At 40.5% G+C, this 24,933-nt stretch overlaps 1 long non-coding RNA gene across 1 annotated transcript; it reads right to left on the minus strand.

Annotated features, from left to right (window-relative positions):
* Positions 1–2,334: 2,334 nt before the first annotated feature.
* On the minus strand, positions 2,335–4,859 carry LOC132344828 (uncharacterized). The gene is made up of 2 exons (XR_009493846.1): positions 3,600–4,859; positions 2,335–3,324 (listed from the first exon to the last, which is right to left on the minus strand). It is a non-coding gene; the product is annotated as an uncharacterized lncRNA (long non-coding RNA).
* Between the last annotated feature and the right edge of the window lie 20,074 nt (positions 4,860–24,933).

Consider the following 24,933-nt stretch of genomic DNA (forward strand, 5'->3'; position numbering starts at 1 on the left):
CAGGAACAGAAAGACTGTGAGATTATTGCAGTAGTCCAGATGAGAGATGATGGTCATATTGGATCAAATAGGTAGTGACAGGTAGTTATGTTATATGTATGTGTTTATATATATAAAATGAAAAGATAATTAGTATTTGCTTAGAGAATTTGGAGTATAAATAAAGAATTAAGGATGACACCAAGGTTTGGTAGCCAGAGCAAAAGGAAGGACAGAGGTAACATTTATTTAATGGATGTATATGGAAAACACGTTTAGGGAGCTCAAATTTAGACATGCTAGACATCCAAATGAAGATGTGATGTAAGTAGTAGATCTTTTAGGTAGACAATGGGGTTAAAAGAATAAGAGAGTGGAATATAAGAAACTTAATGAGGATTATCTCAATGGCACATGGTGATTGGTTGGGTGTCTGGGATGGGGGAGAAGAAGGAGTCAAAATGAATGAAATTATGATTCCCTGTGACCCAAAGCATTTACACTCATGAGACTTTATGGAAGTACCTAATATCTGTGGGTTATATGTCTTCATCTATATAATGGGGATCTTTGCTCACAGAATTGTTAAAGGCAAACGTAGACTTATGGAAGGAAATGGCAACTCACTCCAGTGTTCTTGCCTGGAGAACCCAGGGATGTGGGAGCCTGGTGGGCTTCCATCTATGGGGTCGCACAGAGTTGGACTTAGCAGTCCAACTTAGCTTAGCAGCAGCAGCAGCAGACTTATGGAAAGCCTATTGAATGTTGAATGATTTTATGATTAACATTGCAAAGGGGAAGCTGGTTTGAAGATGAGGTGATGACATCCACACACACCTTGCATGGAAAGAGACACAAGAGGCAGAAACATCTCTTAAAATGTCTCATTTGCATCAGAAGTCAAGATCTTTCATTCTATGGTTTCCCACCCACCAAGACCTCATTGTCCACTTCAGGAGAATCCTTTTTAACCCACCAGCTGCTCCATATCAATTAGGATATTGAGACACCTCAGTCAGAGTCCAAGATCCTTGGGAGAGGAAAAATTGGATAGTCCCATCTGAATACTCTAGAATAACAAGGTCTCCAGTGACTAATGGTAAAGGGGTAAGCTGTGAACTTTGTTAGATTAAGGTTTTGCTCTACCACAGAACTAGTCTGAGATATCAGTTTCCTGTTATTCAAATGAGAATAATTATACCGACCTTAGAGTGTCCTTACAAAGATTATAAGAATAATATTTCTAAAATGCATGGGACAAACCCTGGTTCACTATAGGTTTGGAAAAACCCAGGTCCCTTCATTTTACTTTTTTCTACTTTTGGTGGAGTGGAAATGACTACTGGGTGGTCTCATCTTACAATGCTCTTGGGCTTATGGACACTGATGCCCAGCAAGACCAGTTACATGGGAACTCTGTGAGGAGATGGTGCCTATATCTCCCTCAGGTTTCTGCTCTACCTGAGGGACAGGAGATCAGAAAAGGTGACTTATTGCAGATCCCCTACCTCCCCCTCTCACCTGCTTATATATATAAACACATCAAATAGGCTCATGGCATTGCTTCATGATGCTCAAGCCCTCAGCAAGAACCATGTTTAGACAGTCTGAAGGCAGATATGAAGCAGCTGAACTGAGCTGAGCAAGGAGGAGAACCAAGTGACTCAAGAATCTGGGTCAGTTGAGAAACCACAGCAGCTCACTACTAGACTGAACCCACTTCTTACACAAGAGCTGGGATCCAAGGCAGGAATCAGGGGCTTCCAGGAGGTGAGGACCCCCAGAGAAAGTAGAAGCTCTCACAACACCACAGTGCAGCTGAAACAGGTCTTCGGGCCATGTGAGGCTGGAGCTGGTGTGAGAATATCCCCACCTCTGACCTCTGGGACAGGTGGGGTTGCTGGAGGTCATCACATCCATCTTTGCTTCCTTGTGGACTCTTGCCAGAAAAACCTTCAACAGCCTCTGCTCTTGGTCTCAGTCTGCTGAGTTCCCCAGGAGTTGGAAAGAAGGGTTGCCCAGATCTTTCACAGACAGAGGTGCTTGTCTCCTTGGCACTGGCTTCTTGTGGCTCCAACACCCTCCTGAGGGAGCCCAAGGTGAGTCCAGCAGGAAAGACTCATGACCAATCCAGGGCAGACTGTAAGGGCCTCCAAGGTGTTTGAAAAGGTCAGATATTGGAGAGACCATTTCTTAACCTTTGGGAACCAGATAGGCTTCATGGAACATATGGTTTGGAAGAGGGCTTTGGGCAGGATGATAGGATTCCAGTAGGCAGGGTTGGGAGCAGGGAGCAGGGAAAGGGAGCCATCTTTCTGGACAAAGGGATGTGAGTGAGCAAAGAGGAGGCTGACATTTAGATTGAGGCCAGAAAGACTCTTCAATAGAAAAGACCAGAAAGGGCTGGTTCATATCTTCCTACAAACTTCACTCTTCCTATCCCCCAGAAGCCTCATCGAGGATGGTCAGAGGATACTGCACATTCATCATCATGACCAAGTACCCCTATCCCAGAAAGGGACAGGCCGAAGCTATTTTCCTAAGAATGCAATTCCTGACTTCTAGGTTCTAGGATTATTTTCTGAGAAAATTAAGTCCTGGAAGGGGGTGAAGAGTTACAAATTCCTCTTCCCACTTGACAAGAAGGTGGGTTTGGGGCCCATGGGCCAACTTGAAGCCAAAGTCCAGGTTAAAACAAGTAACCAAGAAGAAGGTTATAAGATACACTAGACATTCTTCCCAGTACAAGTGTACTGCTTGACACACATGCTTTGCTCTATGTAAGGTGCAACGGAATCCTCAGGCCAGTCCTTTCCAGATTCATACCTACCCATGCTCCTTCCATTGACCCCCAACTCAGCACTCAACACCAAGGTCATAACTCCATCCTCTGTGGCATGGGCCATCACGCAGTCCCCATGCCTCAGCTCATGCTCTTAAGGAAACACACACACTAACCACACAGCAGAGGCTGTGGGGATTGACACAGTCAGAAAAGTCTTCTTTGGAAAGCTTCAGAAGGTGAGGGGTCAGGAGTTGAGTCAATGGCAGAGGAGGAGTGCTCATCCTGTGACTGTGAGGATCCTGAACACAAGGGCAGTTTGGAGAGGTGTCAGAGGAAGTAATAAGGCCACATAGGCCCAGGTAAAGGATAAAGGGCAGATGGAACTGGACCAGAGGTGGAGCAGGCGGGTGCCTTCAGGGGTCAAACTCCTGGCAGAGGTGTCCTGGGAGTGTCAATTCTTCTGTTTCCTCCAATTAAATTGTCTTCATGGCATGACATGACTTACAGACCTCACTGTAGATAGTACTGAAAGGTCACTTTTCTTTCAGTGACCTGATAACCTGGAAATGCAAGACAAAAGGTTCCTGAAACAGCCGAGGAATAGAGGAGCCGTAGAAGAACCAGAAAAAAATCAATGCTATTGACATGTAGTACTTATGAATTTCCCTAAGTGCCCAGAGGTATATTTGTCCCCAAAGTAAATTTTCTTATATAACACTGTTGATTGTCTGGAAAGTGTTAAAGAGGAAGTAGGAAAAGAAACATCAGTGACTAGATAGGAAAAACCCAGGCCAGGCAGTGAGAGACCTGGAAAAGCACAGTGCCCAGGTCTCACCTTGTTCATGTGCTCTGGAGATTCCTGCTGGCTGCATACTGAATGCTGTCATTACCATCCTCTTGTGACCTTGCACCTGAGAGATAGACAGAGTGGCTTGAATCTGAGCCTTGGAAATCTGTACCCTCTTCCACTGCTATGGACACACACCATGGCCACACCCACTAACCCCTCTGCAGGGACATTTTGTAGGAGAAAGAATGTCAAGAATCCAGTGAAGAAAGAGAGGTATGTGGGCCTGGAAGGAGAAGGGCAACCTGCCTCTTCCAGTCTTCATCTTCTCATGTATCTTCCAAAGGTACAGTCCACCTCCGAGGATCAATAACACAGCTGCGACTGCCCTAAGGATGTCTGGCAGGAGGTCAGCATTCGCCTGGTTGGCTGAATCTGTTTTCCTCAAACACAGAGGGCAAATAAGTTAAAGTCAAGAGAGAACTTGAGATACCCACTGCCAAAGGAAGATAGACAGTAGGTGGAGAAGTCTAAAGAGTCCTGGTTCAGAAGGTGAAGAGGGAAGAGTCTGGTAGTATCATTCATTCAACCAGGTCCTGAACTTCTGCTGGTACCAGGGGTACTGAGATGAGCAAGATGGAGTCTCCCGGTGGAGAGGACTGATAAAATATCAAAGTCTGCTAACTAGAGGGATTACAGTAAAACAGAGATTTACCCCTTGCATAGAGGTCCTCAGGGAGGGTCTCCCAGAGGAGGTGATGCATAAACCGACCTTGAGGGATGAGCAGCAGTTTCCCAGATATTCAGAGTGGGCATAGCATTCCAGGAAGGAGGGATGCCACATTTGGGAAATGGCAGTATCTAAAGCCAGCCCCTGGGAGTTGCCAGCACCTTATTGAAGCAGGCAGGACTGAGCAGGGAATGAGATGTAGGTGAGAGGGATTAGTGAGGGCTTGTGGGTAATGCTGAGTATTGAAAATTACCTGATACTCTAGCCTTGGAGTAGAGAGGTCCAATTAACATATGTTTTAAGAGATCCTGGCATTTCAGACCCCTGCACCAGCTCATGGAGGATGGTTTACAGAGGGTGAGACCGCACACAGGATAAGGTTATTCATTCATTCAATGCAACTTTGATTACATAAACTTTGGACAGGAGCTTGTGCTTGCATAGGGATTCAAAGGAGAACAAAACATGGCTCCTGCCTTCATAGTGTTCCTGTCCATGCAGGAGACAAATCCATAAACAGATAATCAGCACTCAGTATAGGAGTGGCCACAGACACCCCAAGGGAGTCGATGCCTGAAGGCAGGATGGCTACATTATTGCAGGGCTCTGTGCAAAATGAAAAGGCAGACTCCTTGTTAAAAATTTATTAAAATTTTAAGACATCAGTAGAATTTAGACAAATTAGCAGATTTTTAGACCAATCATGGGGCCTATCTTAGGGCAGGGCCATGTGTGAATGCATTTTCACAGCCCACATATCTGCAGTGGCTGAAGAGAATCCTCCATGAAGAATGAGACAGGAAGTCAAGGACACAGGATGAAGAAGGGCTGATGGTCAAGAAAACAACATGTCCAGAGGTACAAAAACTCGCCAAAGCAGGGCACATTCTGGAACAGCAAACAAGGAATTCAGTGGTAAGAGTATAAATAAGATCAGAAATGTGGACAGAGGAGCGTCTGAGCCCGTCCATGACATCCCACAGGAAGTCATGGAGGTCAGACTTGAAGAAAAGCCACAATGACTCATTATGATTACTTTCCTGAAGACCATGCTGAATGCACAATGGATGTTGGATAGTGGTGGAGAGAGGCACTGAAAAACGACTACCTGGACTAGCAGGGGCAAGCAGTTAGAGCAGGTCATGGATGTGAGACACACTCAAAAGCAAAAGTAAGTTGGATGTTTTTCCTACACTCCTGTATGAAGTGGTCAGAAAGCAGTGCTAAGAAAATGGTGGGAAGAAAAGCCCTGAACCCCCAGACCTCAGTGCTATCTGACCTCTGAAAGTGCTCCTCCCCTCTGGCAGATTGCACTCACCATGGATGCAGACTCCCCCAAGGTCGAAGAAGGCAGTTTTATATTCCACCGGGTTGCTGACCACACAGACGAGGCTGGCATTGGGCTGGCCTCTCGGCACACTCACAGCCAGAATGTATGGGCTGCAAGCTGGTTCTAATGTCCTTCTCTGCTCCCATTCTCCAGGGATGCCCTTGTTCTCCCAGGTCACATTCAGGTCTTTTGTGGCGCCAGAGGTTCTGCACTCCAGGGTGACGTTGCACCAGTCTGGTGTGATGGATGTTGATCCCACCAGAATCTGGGGAGAGGGCACAGGCTCTGGGGTAGGAGGCAACAAAAGAACTAAACTTCACATATGTGGAAAACTTTACATGCCACAGTTTAATATCTGTTATCTCACTGAAGCCAAGGAGTATAAGGAAGCCTTATAAAGAAAGTGAGGGAGTGAGTGATAGTTGTTCAGTCATGTCTGACTCTCTGCGATCCCATGGACTGTAGCCTGCCGGTCACCTCTGTCCATGGAATTTTCCAGGCAAAAACATTGTAGTGGGTTGCCATTTCCTTCTCCTATAAAGAAAGTGGGTGCATTTTATACTTAAAGCATAATTTTCCTAAAGCTAAATATTCACCAAGAGACTAGGAATGGGGCCATTGTGTTAGGCCCTATGCAACGTCACTAGATTTCACAAGCCTTAAAAATCAGCCACAAGAAAATAAAATTTAGATTGCATTTTCTTAAGGCCTATTATTTTTTAAAAATTGGGATTTTTTTTTCCCAGAAGAGAAAGAAGCTTGGTACAGAAGGGCTTGTCTTGGTTCATGGCCCTTACCCTGTGTCTCCAGCTGAGTTGAAGCTTGGGACAGCACAACTCTTATGGGGAAGGACATCTGGGAGTAGTTTTGGGAGGCCAGAGAAAGGCGCTAGCTTCCTAAAGTAGAGACATTTGTGGTAGATGCAGTGGTTACAACTAGGAATGACAATTCCAAGTGTGGTTAGAACATGCCACTGAAGTTGTATAGACAGGAAGAAAAGTGACAGATTTACAAGCTGCCTTGAAATCCTATGGGGACTTATGAGTTGTCTTCTCCATAGAAGGATATTTCCCTATGCAGGGAGGATTTTTAGGGAAAGACAGTGTTTGCTAAATGGGTTCCTTAATAAGCATTGCAGTGTAAACTTTCTCCTATGCTCATGTAGCATTTAAGAGCTAAATTGTGGTGTCTTTTCTGAGTGAGGCCATTAACAGATTGGCTCTGAGCAAGAAGACAGTGTTCACTGGGTACTGACAACACTCAGATTTTCAAATAATGGTAGAAAAATGGCCCCTCAAAGATATCCATGTCTTAATCCTTGGAATCTGTGGATATGTTACATTATATGAAAAGGTGAATTAAGGTAGCAGATAGAATGAAAGCTGGTAATAAGTTGACCATACAATAATGAGATTATTCTGGATTATCCGAGCAAGATGCAATCATAAGCTTCCTTAAAAGAGAAAGAAGTCACTGATGCCAGCAATACACCAGGATATATTATTTTAACAACTATCCATGGTCAGAAATACCCCTAAGAAATCTTCAGAGTTCAGTTGCGGTTCTAGCACTTTGATGGACCAAAAATCCTAATTCCACCATAGGGAAAGGGTAAGAACAGTTTCACTTTACCTCATCACCTTGATCCCAGGCCAGCATGACTCAGTGCTGAGAGAGATACCTCTAGACTGTGACTTTTCCCACAAGAGGAAGAGAGAATGAAGTGAGTCTAGCTTCCCCATAATTTGTGAGGCATTGCCTGGGAAGCTGGCTTCTGTCTCACGGCACCCAGAACAGTGAGGACATTATCTGAGGGTTCATGCACGCATGCTAATTCATTTCAGTTGTGTCCAACTCTTTGTAGATCTATGGACTGTAGCCCACCAGGCTCCTCTGTCGATGGGATTCTCCAGGAAATAATACTGGACTGGATTGCCATGCCCTTCTCCAGGGGATCTTCCCAACCCAGGGGTCGAACCTGCCTCTCTTATGTCTCCTGCATTGGCAGGTGGGTTCTTTTCCAAACAAATATAAGTGGAAGGAGATCACAGCAACAGAGACACATGGCACTGAAAACCATTTCTCACATATACCCACAGACAGTAGTCAATTCAACCCTATACCCAGAACCTCACATACTCCTGCAACCAACATCCCACATGCCTCTACAGCTGAAGCCTCAAACTTTGTTGAGCTTTACAGTGACTATCTTTTTTCCCATTAGAGCCAGCCCTAAAAGACTGGAAGAAGAGACTGCTTATTCAAATACACAGACACCAATGCAAGGCTACAAGAATGGAGAATCAGGAAAACATGACAATACCAAAGGAGCAAAACTAACTCCAATAACCAATCAGAAAGAAATAGAGATCTATGAATTGCCTAACAATGCAATATCGTCATATTAAATAAGCTCAGCAAACTACCAAAGAACACAGACAGATCACTAAGTAAAATTTGGAAAACAATTTGTGAACAAAATGAGAAGTTCAGCAAGAGATAGAAAACATTCAGAATAACCAAACAAAAACTCTGGTTCTAAAAACAAAATGACTGCATTAAAATTGAATAGTGTCTCATTAGCAGATTTGACCAAACAGAAGAAACGAACAAGAAATTCAAAGACAGAGTATTTGAAATTATCCAGTTAGAGTAGGAAAAGGAAAAAAAAAAAGTCTATGGGATACTACAGGAAAATCAATACATACATTATGGGAGTTACAAAGAGAATACAAAGAAAAAGTGTTGATAATTTATTTAAGGAAATTATGGCTGAAAATTTCCCAAGTCTGGGCAAGTAAATGGATATTCAGATTCATGAAGCCCAAAGGTCTCATGATGGTAGAATCAAAGAAGTATAAATCAAGACACATAGTAACTGAATATTCAAAATTCAAAGACAAAGACAAACTTAAAAAAAAAATTGTATTTTATTTTATTTAACTTTACAATATTGTATTGGTTTTGCCATATATCAAGATGAATCCACCACAGGTATACATGTGTTCCCCATCCTGAACCATCCTCCCTCCTCCCTCCTTGTACCATCCCTCTGGGTCATCCCAGTGCACCAGCCCCAAGCATCCAGTATCGTGCATCGAACCTGGACTGGCGACTCGTTTCATACATGATATTGTACATGTTTCAATGTAATTCTCCCAAATCATCCCACCCTCTCCCTTTCCCACAGAGTCCAAAAGACTGTTCTATACATCTGTGTCTCTTTTGCTGTCTCGTACACAGGGTTATTGTTACCATCTTTCTAAATTCCATATATATGCATTAGTATACTGTATTGGTGTTTTTCTTTCTGGCTTACTTCACTCTGTATAATAGGCTCCAGTTTCATCCACCTCATTAGAACTGATTCAAATGTATTCTCTTTAATGGCTGAGTAATACTCCATTGTGTATATATACCACAGCTTTCTTATCCATTCATCTGCTGATGGACATCTAGGTTGCTTCCATGTCCTGGCTATTATAAACAATGCTGCAATGAACATTGGGGTACACGTGTCTCTTTCCCTTCTGGTTTCCTCAGTGTGTATGCCCAGCAGTGGGATTGCTGGATCATAAGGCAGTTCTATTTCCAGTTTTTTAAGGAATCTCCTCACTGTTCATAGTGGCTGTACTAGTTTGCATTCCCACCAACAGTGTAAGAGGGTTCCCTTTTCTCCACACCCTCTCCAGCATTTATTGCTTGTAGACTTATGGATTGCAGCCATTCTGACTGGCATGAAATGGTACTTCATAGTGGTTTTGATTTGCATTCCTCTGATAATGAGTGATGTTGAGCATCTTTTCATGTGTTTGTTGAGCATCTTTTCATATGTTTGTTAACCATCTGTATGTCTTCTTTGGAGAAATGTTTGTTTAGGTCATTGGCCCATTTTTTGATTGAGTCATTTATTTTTCTGGAGTTGAGCTGTAGGAGTTGCTTGTATATTTTTGAGATTAGTTGTTTGTCTGTTGCTTCATTTGTTATTATTTTCTCCCATTCTGAAGGCTGTCTTTTCACCTTGCTTATACTTTCCTTTGTTGTGCAGAAACTTTTAAATTTAATTAGGTCCCATTTGTTTATTTTTGCTTTTATTTCCAATATTCTGGGAGGTGGGTCATAGAGGATCCTGCTGTGATGTATGTCGGAGAGTGTTTTGCCTATGTTCTCCTCTAGGAGTTTTATAGTTTCTGGTCTTACGTTTAGATCTTTAATCCATTTTGAGTTTGTTTTTGTGTATGGTGTTAGAAAGTGCTCTAGTTTCATTCTTTTACAAGTGGTTGCCCAGTTTTCCCAGCACCACTGGTTAAAGAGATTGTCTTTAATCCATTGTATATTCTTGCCTCCTTTGTCAAAGATAAGGTGTCCATAGGTGCATGGATTTATCTCTGGGCTTTCTATTTTGTTCCATTGATTTATATTTCTGTCTTTGTGCCAATACAATACTGTCTTGATGACTGTGGCTTTGTAGTAGAGCCTGAAGTCAGGCAGGTTGATTCCTCCAGTTCCATTCTTCTTTCTCATGATAGCTTTGGCTATTCGAGGTTTTTTGTATTTCCATACAAATTGTGAAATTATTTGTTCTAGCTCTGTGAAGAATGCCGTTGGTAGCTTGATAGGGATTGCATTGAATCTATAAATTGCTTTGGGTAGTATACTCATTTTCACTATATTTATTCTTCCAATCCATGAACATGGTATATTTCTCCATCTATTAGTGTCCTCTTTGATTTGTTTCACCAGTGTTTTATAGTTTTCTATATATAGGTCTTTAGTTTCTTTAGGTAGATATATTCCTAAGTATTTTGTTCTTTTCACTGCAATGGTGAATGGAATTGTTTCCTTTTTTCTCTTTCTATTTTCTCATTATTAGTGTATAGAAATGCAAGGGATTTCTGTGTGTTGATTTTATATCCTGTAACTTTACTATATTCATTGATTAGTTCTAGTAATTTTCTGGTGGAGTCTTTAGGGTTTTCTATGTAGAGGATCATGTCATCTGCAAACAGTGAGAGTTTTACTTCTTCCTTTCCAATTTGGAATCCAAATTGGAAAGGAATCCACATTGGAAAGACAAACTTTTGAAAATAGCAAGAGAAGAGCATCATATACAAGGGAATCTCTATAAAAATATCATCAGATTTCTCAGCAGAAACCTTATAGACCAAGAGAGAATGGAATGATGTATTCAAAGTACTGAAAAAACCCCACTGGTAACCAAGATTATTATACCTGGTAAGAATGTTCTTTAAAAAAGAAAAAGAGATAAAAACTCTCCATGACAAGAAAAACTGAGAGAGTTTTCCTCATTAAAGCTGCCTTATAAGCTATGCCAAAGGGAGCTCTTAAAGTTGAAATAAATAGATGCTAAAAATATACAAAATCGTATGAAAATATAAATCTCACTGTCAATATAGATAAATATAATATGCAATATTGCAATAATACTCTAATTGTGGTGCATAAACCACTTTTAACATGATATGACAGTTAAGAACAAAAGTATTCAGAATAACTATAATAGAAACATATGCTAATTAGTACAAAATATAAAAAATTTAACTGGTGACATAATAACATAAAATGTGTGTGTGTGAGTACAAGTAAAAGTGTAGAGTTTTTGTATGTGACTGAAATTAAATTAGTTGTTCAAAACAGGCTGTTACAAGTATGTTTTATCTAAGCTGCATGGTAACCACAAAGAGTACACCTAAAAAAGATATATGCAAGAAAAAGAGGTAAAAACCAAAGCATGTTAATACAGAAAAATCATCAAGTCACAAGGGAAGACAGTAAGAGAGAAAGAATGGAATAAAAGAACTACAAAACAGAAAACAATTAAACAAGATGACATTTATAAATAAACAAATGTGACCTAATTAAACTTAAAAGCTTTTGCACAGCAAAGGAAGCCATAAACAAGATGAACTCTCAGAATGGGAGAAAATATTTGCAAGTGAAGCAATAAAAGATTAATCTTTAAAATATACAAGCAGCTCATGCAGCTCAATAAAAAAAAAATAAAATAGGCAGAATACCTAAATAGATGTTTCTCCAAAGAAGACATACACATGACCAAGAAACACATGAAAAGATGCTGAACATTGCTCATTACTAGAGATATGCAACTCAAAACTATAATGAGGTATCACCTCACACAGGTCAGAATGGCCATCATCAAAAAGTTTACAGACAATAAATGCTAGAGAGGGTGTGGAGAATTTGCACGGTTTGTGGGAATATAAATTGACACAACCACTATTGAGAACAGTATGGCGGTTCCCTAAAAACTGAAAATACAACTATCGTATGATCCAGAATTCCACTGCTGGGCACACACCTCAAAAAACCATAATTCAAAAAGACACATGTCTTTTGGATGTGGCTTTTTTCACTTTAAAATACATTTAGGACTCATCCACCTGTTGCATGCATCAAGAATGTTACTTTTATTGCCAACTAGAATTCCATTGTATAGATATAACATAACTTTTTAAAAAATGTGTCTGTTTTTGATAGCTGTTTTTAGCAAAACATCTTGGTTGTTGCTAATTTTGAGTGATTATGAATAAAGCTACTCCAAACATTAAAAAATAATTAAACTTTAAAAAAGACACATGCACCCCAATGTTCATAGCAGCACTATTTACAATAGCCAGGACGTGGAAGCAATCTAGCTGTCCATCAATAGATGAATGGATAAAGAAGTTGTGCTACATATATACAACAGAATACTATCCAGCCATAAAAAGCAATGAACCTGAGTCAGTTGTAGTGAGGTGGATGAACTTACAGCCTGTTATACAGAGTGAAATAAGCCAGGAAACAAAAACAAAGATTGTATATTAACACATATATGTGGAATCTAGAAAAATGGTACTGTTGAACTTATTTGCAGGGCAAGACTAGAGATGCAGATGTAAAGAATGAGCTTGTGGACACAGTGGGGGAAGAAGAGTGTGGGAGGAACTGAGACAGTAGCATTGACATATATACACTGCCATGTGTAAAATAGATAGCTAGTGAGAAGCAGCTAGTGAGAACACAGGGAACTCAGCTTGTTGTTCTGTGATGACCTAGAGGGCTAGGATAGGGGGTGGGGTGGGAGGGAGGATCAAGAGGGAGGGGATATATGTATACTTATACCTGATTCACATTGTTGTATGGCAGAAACCAACACAACGATGTAAAGCAATTATACTCCAGTAATAAAAATATCCCCCCAAACCAAAAATGAAATTATAAATTCTTACAATTAACATTTACTTTAAATATAAATAGATTAAACTCCTCAATAAAAGACATAGAGTGACTGAATGAATAAAACAAGATTCAACTAGATATATTATACATATATATATATATATATATATATATATGTACGATATCTACAAGAGACTCACTTTAGTTTTAAGGGCACACGTAGGCTAAATGTGAGGGATGGGAAAAGATATTCCATGCAAATGGGAGTCAAAAGAGAGTGTGGGTGGCTACACTTATAGCAGACAAAATAGATGTTAAATAAAAAGCTGTCATGAAGACAAAGAAAGTCATTACATAAAGATAGAGGGTCAATTCAATAGGAAGATATAACAATGATAAATATTTATGCACTCAACATCAGAGCACCTATGATATATAGAGCAAACAGTGACAGAAGAAATAGCAATAGAATGATCGTGGACTTGAATATCTTGCTTTTAAGAGTGAATAGAAAATTCAGATAGGACATGAAGAAGGAAACAGCAGACTTGAACAATACTATAGACCAAATGGACCTAACAAGCATGTATAATTGGACCATGTAGACGTAACAAACAGAATATTATACCCAGCAGCAGTAGAATTCATATTCCTATCAAGTGCACACAGAATATTCTCCAGGATACATCGTATGTTAGGCCATGAAACAATACTTAAGATTTAAGAAATAATATAAAATATCTTTTCCAATCACAATGGAATGAAATTAGAAGACAATCAATGAAGGAAAATGGGAAAATTTACAAATACATGGAAATTACCAACACACTTTTGAACAATCACTGGGTCAAAGAAGAAATCATAAGGGAATAAGAAAATATCTTGAGTACAAGAAAAGGAAAAAATATAAAACACAGAAGGAAGCAAAAGCAGTACTAAGCCAACAAACACATGGAAAGATGCTCAAAATTGCTCATTATTAGAGCAATGCAAATCAAAACTACAATGAGGTATCACCTCACAGGTCAGAATGCTCCTGCTAAGTCACTTCAGTCATGTCCGACTCTGTGCTACCCCATAGACAGCAGCCCACCAGACTTCCCCATCCCTGGGATTCTCCAGGCAAGAACACTGGAGTGGGTTGCCATTTCCTTCTCCAATGCATGAAAGTGAAAGTGAAGTCACTCAGTTGTGTCAGACTCTGTGCGACCCCATGGACTGCCACCTACAAGGCTCCTCCATTCACGGGATTTTCCAGGCAAGAGTACTGGAGTGGGGTGCCATTGCCTTCTCCACACAGGTCAGAATGGCCATCATCAAAAAAATCTACAGACAATAAATGCTGGAGAGGGTGTGGAGAAAAGATATATCTCCTGCACTGTTGACAGAAATGCAAACTGATATAATCACTATGGAAAACACTATGGAGATTCCTTTAAAAAACTAGGAATAAAACTACCATGTTGTTATTCAGTCACCCAGTTGGGTCTGATTCTTTGTGACCCCATGGACTGCAGCATGCCAGGCCCCCCTGTCCGTCACCATTTCCCAAAGTTTGCCCATATTCATGTCCATTGCATTGGTGATGCCATCCAACCATCTCACCCTCTGATGTCCTCTTCTCCTTCCACCCTCAATCTTTCCCAGGATCAGGGACTTTTCCAATGAGTCAGCTGTTCGCATCAGATGACCAAAACACTGGAGCGTCAGCTTCAGCATCAGTTCTTCCAATAAGTATTCAAGATTGATTTCCCTGAAGATTGATTGGTTTGATCTCCTTGCTGTCCAAAGGACTTTTAGGAGTCTTCTCTAGCACCACAGCTCAAAGGCATCAGTTATTTGGCATTCTGCCTTCTTTACAGTCCAGCTCTCATAACTGTATGTGACCACTGAGAAGACCATAGCCTTGACTATACGGACTTTTGTTGGCAGAGTAATGTCTCTGCTTTTCAAAACACTGTCTAGGTTTGTCATAGCTTTCCTGCCAAGAAGCAATTGTCTTCTGATTTCATGGCTACAGTCACCATCCACAGTGATTTTAGAGCCCAAGAAGAGGAAATCTGTCACTACTTCCACCTTTTTCCTTCTATTTGCTGTGAAGTAATTGGGCTGGATGTCATGATCTTAATTTTTTAAATGTTTAGTTTTAAGCCAGCTCTTTCACTCTCCTCCTATACCCTCATCAAGAGGCTCTTTAGTTCCTCTTCACTTTCTGCCATTAGAGTGGTATCATCTGCATATCTGAGGTTGTTTATATTTCTTCTACCTATTTTGATTCCATCTTGTAATTCATCCAGCCAAGCATGGCTCATGATGTGTTCAGTGTATAGGTTAAACAAACAGGGTGACAGCAGGCAGTGCTGTTGTATTCCTTTCTCAGAAGCTACCATACAACCCAGCAATCCCACTACTGGACATATACCTGGAGAAAACCATAATTCAAAAAGACACATGTGGGGTACTCTTTCTGCCCCCTTCTGATGCCTATGTCAGAAGCTTTCTCTATCTCCTTTATACTTTAATAAAACTTTATTACACAAAAGCTCTGAGCGATCAAGCCTCGTCTCTGGCCCCAGATTGAATTCTTCTCCTCAGGGGGCCAAGAATTCCGGTGTCTTCGCGTGATTCAACAACAATCTTTCATCTTGGGGGCTCGTCCAGGATCCTTCAGGACAAGATGGGAGCTAACAATTCCAGCCTCACTCCTTTGAACTGTATCCTGAAAAACTAGGATAGATTTGATCCCCAGGGCCTAAAGAAGACACACCTGGTCTTCCTATGTGATACTGCATGGCCACGGTATCCATTGGAGGATGGCAAACGGTGGCCAGTTGGAGGGTCTCTTAAGTATAATACTGTTCTACAATTAGACTGGTTCTGTAAGGAACAAGGGAAATGGGTAGAGGTAGCATATGTGTTGCCCTTTTTCTCTCTGCGAAATATGCCTGACTTATGTCCTAAGGGTATAGATTTGGGCGTGAAACCTTCAGCTCCCTCCTGTCCTCTTACTTTGCCCCCGTACCTGGAAATCCAAACTGAGATTCAAACTGCCCACATGGAGGTCCAAACAACTCCTGTCTCAGTACGACCTCAGACTACTCTGGTTTCAGTGGAAACTCAGACCATCGAAGTAAGAAATGAGATGGAGGACAGGAGACAAAGAGAAGAGGAAAAGCAGGTTTCTCTAATCTATCCCTGGAATCATATGCGCAGAGCAGCCAGAGACTGAGGAACAGCCACACAAGCTGTTGCCTCTTTATGAAACACCCACCGGGAGAAATAATCAGACTGTGAGAGTTAATAAGCCTTTCTCTTATCAAGAAATACAAAGAATCAAGGAGGATCTGGGAGACTATTTAGAGGACCCAGAAAAATATATTAGAGCTTTTAAAGGTGTTACTCTGCTTTATGACCTCACTTGGAAGGATGTGATGTATATCTTGGGACAAACGCTGACTCCCGAGTCAAAGACTCGAGTTTTGGGAAAAGCGGTTGCTTATGGAGATGAATGGCTTGGTAATGAATCAGTAGGGAAGAGGGAGAACGAGATAGCGGCCCTCCCCACTGGGAATCAGGCGGTCCCAACTATAGAACCAGATTGGGACTACAACACAGCTAAAGGAATATGGGATCAGAGTCATTTTGTTAGATGTGTTCTTGGAGGACTTAGGCAGGCGCGTTCTAAGCCTTTAAACTATGGCAAATTGGCAGACATAGAACAGGAGGAGAAGGAAGCTCCTGGTAAATTCCTAGATAGACTGAGAGAAGGCCTTCGCAGATTCTCTGAGATTGATCATGAAAGTGAAGAGGGAAAAGTGATCTTAAAGGATAGATTTCTCACTCAGTCGGCTCCAGATAACCACTGTAAGCTATTACAATGGGCGTATGGACCAAATCAGTCTTTAGATACTCTGTTACAACTGGCTCAGACAGTCTATTATGGTAGGGAATATGAGGAAAAAGAAAGAAAGGCAAAAAAAGACAAAGGAAAAGGCGGAAGCCTTCACCATGGCTATGAAAAACATTCTTAACAGCCTGAGAAAAATGCCCAGAGGGGCCCAGGTGAAAAGGGATGGGCTTGCTATTACTGTGGAAAGGAGGGGCATCTCAAGCGGGATTGCCCTCATGCATCTAAGCCAGCCCCGGCTCCATGTCCGGTCTGCAAAAGACCACATTGGAAGAGAGACTGCCCCCAGAGGCATAGGTCTCCGGGGTTGGACTCTCAAGACAATCAGGACTGAAGGTGCCTGGGGGTCCCCACACAAGCTCCCGTCCTAATTACACCTGAGAAACCCCAGGTTTTAATAATTGTGGGGGGCCAATCCGTCGATTTCCTTTTAGATACTGGGGCAAAAGCCCCTGGCCCACTTTCTTCCTGATCCGCTTCCATAATAGGACTGTCTGGACGAGCCAAAAGGTATTATTTCAGTTATTCTTTATCTTGCAACTGGGATTCTGTGCTGTTTTCACACAAGTTTCTGATCGTGCCAGAATCTCCCTCACCCCTTTTGGGAAGGGATATACTGAGCAAGGTCCATGCCTCTGTTTTCATGAATATGGAGCCCTTCCTTTCTCTCCCTTTAGTTGAACAAAATGTAAATCCTAGAGTATGGGCTGATGGAAAATCTGTGGGTCGAGCACAAAATGCTATTCCTGTAGTTGTTAAGCTCAAAGACCCACATGTATTTCCACATAAGAAGCAGTATCCACTGAAACCTGAAGTTAAGGAAGGGTTAAAACCCATCATCGAAAATTTAAAGGAGCAGGGACTATTAATTCCCTGTAACAGTCCTTGCAACACTCCTATTTTGGGTATAAAGAAATCGAATGGTAAATGGAGACTAGTTCAAGATTTACGAATAATAAATGAGGCTGTAGTTCCTTTACACCCCGTGGTGCCTAATCCTTATACTCTATTGTCTGAAATTCCTGAATGGGCCAAATATATATCAGTAATTGATTTAAAGGATGCCTTCTATTCAGTGCCTTTGGAGGAAGAAAGTTAATTTCTATTTGCCTTTGAAAACCCTATGCAGCCAGCTTCTCAGTTAACCTGGACAGTTTTGCCCCAGGGATTTCGTAACAGTCCTCACTTATTCAGACAAAGTTTGTCACGGGATCTACAAAACTTTAATAGCTCTGAAGCAGTGGTGCTACAATATGTAGATGATATTTTGCTCTGTGCTGAGACAGAAGAAGCTTGTTCGAAAGCCTCAGAAGATTTCTTAAACTTTCTGGCAGGCTGTGGTTAGAAGGCATCAAGAGAAAAGCCTCAGCTTTGTCAACAATCGGTTAGATATCTGGGCCTAATCATATCAGAAGGGACTAGGGCCATAGGCCCTGAGAGAATTAAACCTATACTAAATCATCCCCTACCTATGATTTTAAGACAATTGAGAGGATTTTTGGGAATCACAGGTTACTGTTGCATTTGGATTCCGGGTTATGGGGAACTTGCCTGGCCTTTTTATAAACTTATAGCTGAAACTCAGCAGGCCCAAACCAACAAACTGGTTTGATCTCTAGAATCTCAAAAGGCTTTTAAGATTCTTCAGACTGCTCTCCTGCAAGCTCCAGCTCTGAGCTTGCCCACAGGGTCAGAATTTAATTTGAAAGAAAAGGTGTGGCATTGGGAGTTTTGACACAACCCCGAGGGCCTCACCAGCAACCTATTGCTTATCTAAGCAGAGAATTAGATGTGATTTCACGTGGGTGGCCCCACTGCCTAAGAGTAATTGGGGCAGCGGCTTTATTAGCACCTGAAGCTTTAAAAATAATTAATGGATGAAACCTTACTGTACTGACTTCTCATGATGCGAGTGGAATATTAAATTCTAAGGTTAATATTTGGATGACAGACAGGAGGCTTCTTAAGTATCAGTCATTGTTGTTAGAAGGACCAGTAACTAAGCTTAAAGTTTGTGGAAATCTAAATCCTGCCACTTTCCTTCCTGAGAAGGAAAATGAAACACCTGATCACGATTGTTCTCAATTCCTAACTTTATGCAGCTCGGGAGGATCTAAAGGATACCCCATTAGACAATCCTGACATGGAAATATTTACAGATGGCAGTTCTTTTGTTCAGGATGAAAAGCGTAAAGCAGGTTATGCTGTGGTGACTGCCGAACAGGTTTTGGAAGCAAAATCTCTCCCCCAGGGAACCAGTGCTCAGTTATCGGAGCTTGTGGCTCTGACCCAAGTTCTAGAGTTGAGCAAAGGGCAGCGGATGGGCCTGATAATCTATGTGAGTCTACTTCTGCTGACTCCAAAAATCCTGAGTCTGCTGTTTGAGCCTCAAGACAATGCCTTCCTGTCCTGGGCTCACTCCTATGCTGCATTCCACAATCGGTCTAACTGCTGGGTCTGTGGAGCACTCCCCTCTTCATCAGTGGAAGGCTTCCGGAGGTGGACATCCCCACTTCAAGGAAAAGACTTTCTCCAAGTCTGTGAATACCTTTGACAACAATCACATGCGATGCCTCTTCTTCATCTGATGACATCTACCAACCCTAAAATGGACTGGTGCAACACTTTGCACTTTAACTATGTACGTAATGTGACTTTTAATTTCGATTTTAACTTGTTTTAATGACTATGTTGCCTGCATCTGTAACTGTATAACTGGATTTGTTTCTAGCCGCATGAAAGCTTTTAAGTTACAAATGATTGTTCAGACTCCTGCTACTGCTGTAGCTTCCTCCAACTATTTGGGGTCCCTGGATCAGATATCCTCAATATGAGGATTAGGAGAATATGTTGCCTCACCAATTCAGGGACAACGTCCCTTGTCAGCTCAGAAGCAGTTATGGAATGAGAACGACGCCCCTTTTCCCTAGGCAACATAATTCTCCTAAAAGAAAAGGGGGGAATGAGAGAGTCCTTTCCTAGGCAGGTTGATAGGGAGTCTAGGGGTCCCCAAGGAGAAAGGGGTCTGGAATTCTCAAGGAGGAAGAAAGGACAAACTTTTTTTCTTTCTCCACATTCCTTAGGATTATATAACAATAATGTATCCTGCCTAAGAACAGTCTTTGGATTAAACCTTCTGTTATCTTAAAATGTTAATTATGGGAGTAGACCTGGTCTTTACAAGGATGTATCTTGCCTGAGGACAGTGTTATCTTAAAATGTAAATGATGGGAGTAGGTCTGATGAGGTCTTTACAACCTCTTTGGATCATATAACCTCATTGTTAACACTAGCTAGCGGGTACTCTTTCTGCCCCCTTCTGATGCCTATGTCAGAAGCTTTCTCTATCTCCTTTATACTTTAATAAAACTTTATTACACAAAAACAAACAAACAACAACAACAACAAAAAAGACACATGTACCCCAATGTTCCCTGCAGCACTATTTACAATATCCAGGACATGGAAGCAACCTGGATATCTATCAGCAGATGAATGGATAAATTGTTACATATACAATGGAATATTACTCAACCATAAAAAGGAACGACTTTGAGTCAGTTGTAGTGAAGTGGATGAACCTAGAGCCTGTTATACAGAATGAAGTAAGTTAGGAGAAAAACTAATATTGCATATTAACACATATATATGAAATCTAGAAAATGGTACTGATGAACCTAATTGCAGGGAGGAATAGAGATGTAGAAGTAGAGAACAAACTTGTGGACACAGTCAGGGAAGAAGAGGGTGGGATGAATTAAGAGAGTAGCTTTGCAATAGATACATTATTATGTGCAAAATAGGTAGCTAGTGGGAAGTTAATACAGCAGGCTCAGCCCGGTATTCTGTGATGACCTAGACAGGTGGGCTAGCTGGAGTGGGAGGGAGGATCAAAGAGGGGACATATGTATACTTATGACTGATTCACGTTGTTTTAAGGCAGAAACCAACACAACACTGTAAAGCAATTATCCTTCAATTAAAAAATAAATTAAAAAAAGCAGTACTAAGAAGGAGTGTAATAGTGATAAACACAATAAAAAATAAGAAAGCTTTCAAACTACTTAAGTTTAAATCTCAAGGAACTAGAAAACAAAGAAAAACCTAAGCCAGAAGTTAGTGGAAGTAAGGAAGTGATAAGGATTACAGCAGAAATTAATAAAATAGAGACTAGAAAGACAATAAAAAATTCAGTGAACCTAAGAGTGTGTTGGAAAGATAAGCAATATTGGCTAGCCCTTAGCAAGACAAGAAAAAAAGAAGGAAGAATCAATTAAGATCAGAAAATGAGATTACTGGTGCACAGAAATAAAGAGCTCATAAGAAACTCTTATGAACAATTCTATATCATCAAATTGGACAATCCTGAAAAAAAAGTGGATAAATTCTGAGAAACATACATCCTATAAAGCTTGAATTAAGAAGAAATATACAACTCAAAAAGATTAATAACAAATAATTAGTTTTAATCAGCAATCAAAAACTTCCAAAGAAAGTTCCAAGATTGAATGGAGTCATAGGTGAATTTTATCAAATCACATACCAAAGAATTAATCTAATCCCTCTAAAACTCTTCCAAAAAAACAGTAGTATAGGGAACACATTTAAAGATGTTGGCATATCCTAAGCCAAACCAACACACCACACAAAAACTTATAGGCCAATAACCCTGATGAACAAAAATGCAAAATCTCCACCAAAATACTAGCAAATGGCATTCAACAAAATATTAAATGGATCAAACACCATGACCAATTAGGGTTTAATCTAAAGATGCAAGAATGTTTCAGCGTATGCAAATCAATAATGTGATATACCATGTTAAAACAATGAAGGATAAAAATCACACAATAATTCAATAGATGTGGAAAAACCACAAAAAAACAATATTCTTTCATGATTAAAAACTCTCAAATTAAGAATTGAAGGAAGTTATTTTAACACAATAAAGGCCATATGTAAAGTCCACAGCTAACATCAAACTCAATGGTTAAGGACTAAAAGCTTTTCCTCTAACATTAGGAACAAGGCGAGTGTGTCTGTCTGCTGTTTCTATTCAACTTAGGACTGGAAGTTCTAGCAACAGCAAGCAGGCAAGCAAAAGAAATAAAAGGCACCCAAACTGGAAAGGAAGAAGTAAAATTATTTTTATTGCAAATGACATGATCTTGTATGTAGAGAAATCTAAAGATTCTACAGAAAAATCCTTTTAGAACTAATAAGTGATTTCAACAAAATTGCAGAACACAAAATCAACATATGAAAGTCTGTTGCACTTCTATACACTAACAATGAACTATCTGAAAAGGAAAACAAGAAAACAATCCCACTTACATTACAATCAAAAAGAATAAAATACCGAGGAATAATCTTAACTAAAGATTGAAATATCTGTGCACCAGAAACTATGAATATTGATGATAGAAATTTGCAAACACACAAATATATAGAAAGACATTACATGTTCATGAATCCGAGGAATTAATATTGTTGAAATGTTCACAGTACCAAAGCAACATAGATTCTATCCAAACTGTGTGAATATAATTAGGGAGTTTTACAAAAAGAGGAAAAAAATCTTGAAATTCATATGGAACCACAAAAGATCCCAAATAGCAGAAGCAACTTAGAGCATGAGGTACTGAACTGGAGGCATCACATTTCCTTATTTCAAAGTATATCACAACGCTTTTAAAGCAGTATGGTACAAACATAAAACAGACGTATAAACCAATGGAACAGAACAAAAATCCCAGAAATAAACCCATGCATATATGGTCAACTTATCTTTAACAAGGAAACCAGGAAAACACAATGGGAAAAGGGAAGTCTTCTCAGTAAATAGTGCTGGGGAAACAGGATATCCACATGAAAAGCATGAAATTAAACCTGTATACCATACACAAAATAAACTAAAAATGGATTAAAGATCTAAAAGTAATGCTGGAGAGTGTAAAACTCTTAGAAGAAAGCAAAGGGAAAAATCTTCCTCACACCGGCCTTGACAATAATTGTTTGAATATGACAACAACAGCATAGACAGTAAAGCAGAAATAGCAAATGGGATTATATTAAACTGAAAAGGTTTTGCACAGCATGGGAAACATCAACAGAGTGAAAAGGAAACCTAAAAAATGGAAGAAAATAGCTGCAAACTATATATCTGATAAATGGTTAGTATCCCAATTTTATAAGGGAACTCAATACATAATTTTATTTTTACTTTACATAATTTTATTTTAATTAATGCTCAATTTTATAAGGGAACTCATACAACTCAATAGGAAAAAAACCTAAATAATCCAGTTAAAAATGGGGAAATGAACTGAATAGACATTTGTCAACAGAAGATATAAAAATGGCCAACAGGTATATGAAAAATCACTCAACATTATTAATCACCAGGAAAGTGAAAATCAGACCCACAGTGTGTGCAAGAATACTGGAGCAGGGTGTCATTTCCTCCTCCAGGAGATATTCCTGACTCAGGTATCAAACCCGCATCTCCTGTGTCTCCTTCATTGCAGGCAGATTCTGTGCTGCTGAGCCACAGGGGAAGCCTAAAACTACAGTGAGTATACAAGCTTTAATGGTTACTATCAAAAGGAAAAAAAAGATGTGTTGATGATGGGGTGGAGAAAAAGGGATATTCACACACTGTTGGTGGGATTGTAAATTGGTGCAGCCGTTTTGGAAAATAGTATAGAGTTTCTAAAAAATTAAAAATATAACTGTTGTTCAGTCGCTCAGTTGTGTCTGACTTTTTGTGATGCCATGGATTGCAGCACACCAGGCTTCCCTGTCTATCACCAACTCCCCAAGCTTACTCAAACTCATGTCCATCAAGTCAGTGATGCCATCCAACTGTTTCATCCTCTGTCATCCTCTTCTCCTTCTGCCTTCAATCTTTCCCAGCATCAGAGTCTTTTTCTTTGCAGAGTCAGAGTCAGTGCTTTGCATCAGGTCCCAAAGTACTGGAGTTTCAGCTTAAGCATAAGTCCTTCCAATGAATTTTCAGCACTGATTTCCTTTAGGACTGACTGGTTTGATCTCCTTGCAGATCAAACTCTCAAGGACTCTCCCAAAGACTGATTTCCTTTAGGATTGACTGGTTTGATCTCCTTGCAGATCAAACTCTCAAGGACTCTCTCAAGGACTCTCAAAGGACTCTCAAGAGTCTTCTCCAACACCATAGTTCAAAAGCGTCAATTCTTCAATGCTCAGCCTTCTTATGGTCCGATTCGCCGTACCTGACCACTGTTCCATGCCTGACATCCATACCTGACTACTGGAAAAACAGTAACTTTGACTATGACTTATAACTACTCTATGATTCAGCAATTATATTTTGGGTATATATTTAAAGGAATTGAAATCAGGATTTCAAAAATATATGTGCACTTTCATGTTCACTGCAACATTTTTACAATATACAAGACATGGAAGCAACCCAAATGTCTGTTGCCAGGTGAGATGATAAACATGTGGAAGTGAAGTCGCTCAGTCATGTCTGACTTATTGCGACCCCATGGACTGTAGCCTACCAGGCTCCTCCTTCCATGGGATTTTCCAGGCAAGAATACTGGAGTGGGTTTCCATTTCCTTCTCCAGGAGATTGAACCCAGGGTCTCCCGCATTGTAGGCAGATGCTTTACCTTCTGAGCCACATACAAAGCAATACTGTTGTTGGTCAGTCACTAAGTCATGTCCAACTCTTTGCAACTCCTGGATTTGCAGCATGCCAGGCTTCCCTGTCCTTCACTGACTCCTGGGGTTTGCTCAAACTCATGTTCATTGAGTCGGTGATGCCATCCAACAGATGCCATCCTCTGTCTCCCCCTTCTCCTCCTACCCTCAATCTTTCCCAGCATCAGGTCACTCCAAAGAACTGGCTCTTTGCATCAGGTGGCCAAAGTATTGGAGCTTCAGCTTCAGCATCAGTCCTTCCAATTACTATTCAGTGTTGATTTCCTTTAGGATTGACTGGTTTGATCTCCTCGCTGTCCAAGGGACTTTTAAGACTTCTCCAGCAACATTATTTGAAAGCATCAATTCTTTGACGTTCAGCATTCTTTTTGGTCCAACTCTCACATCTGTACATGACTACTATAAAAACAATAGCTTTGACTAGGTGGATGTTTGTTGGCAAAGTGATGTCTCTGCTTTTTAATATGCTGTCTAGGTTTGTCATAGTTTTTCTTCCAAGGAACAA

Source organism: Bos taurus, chromosome 3 (genome assembly GCF_002263795.3).
Source record: "Bos taurus isolate L1 Dominette 01449 registration number 42190680 breed Hereford chromosome 3, ARS-UCD2.0, whole genome shotgun sequence".
Classification (NCBI taxonomy): Eukaryota; Metazoa; Chordata; class Mammalia; order Artiodactyla; family Bovidae; genus Bos; species Bos taurus.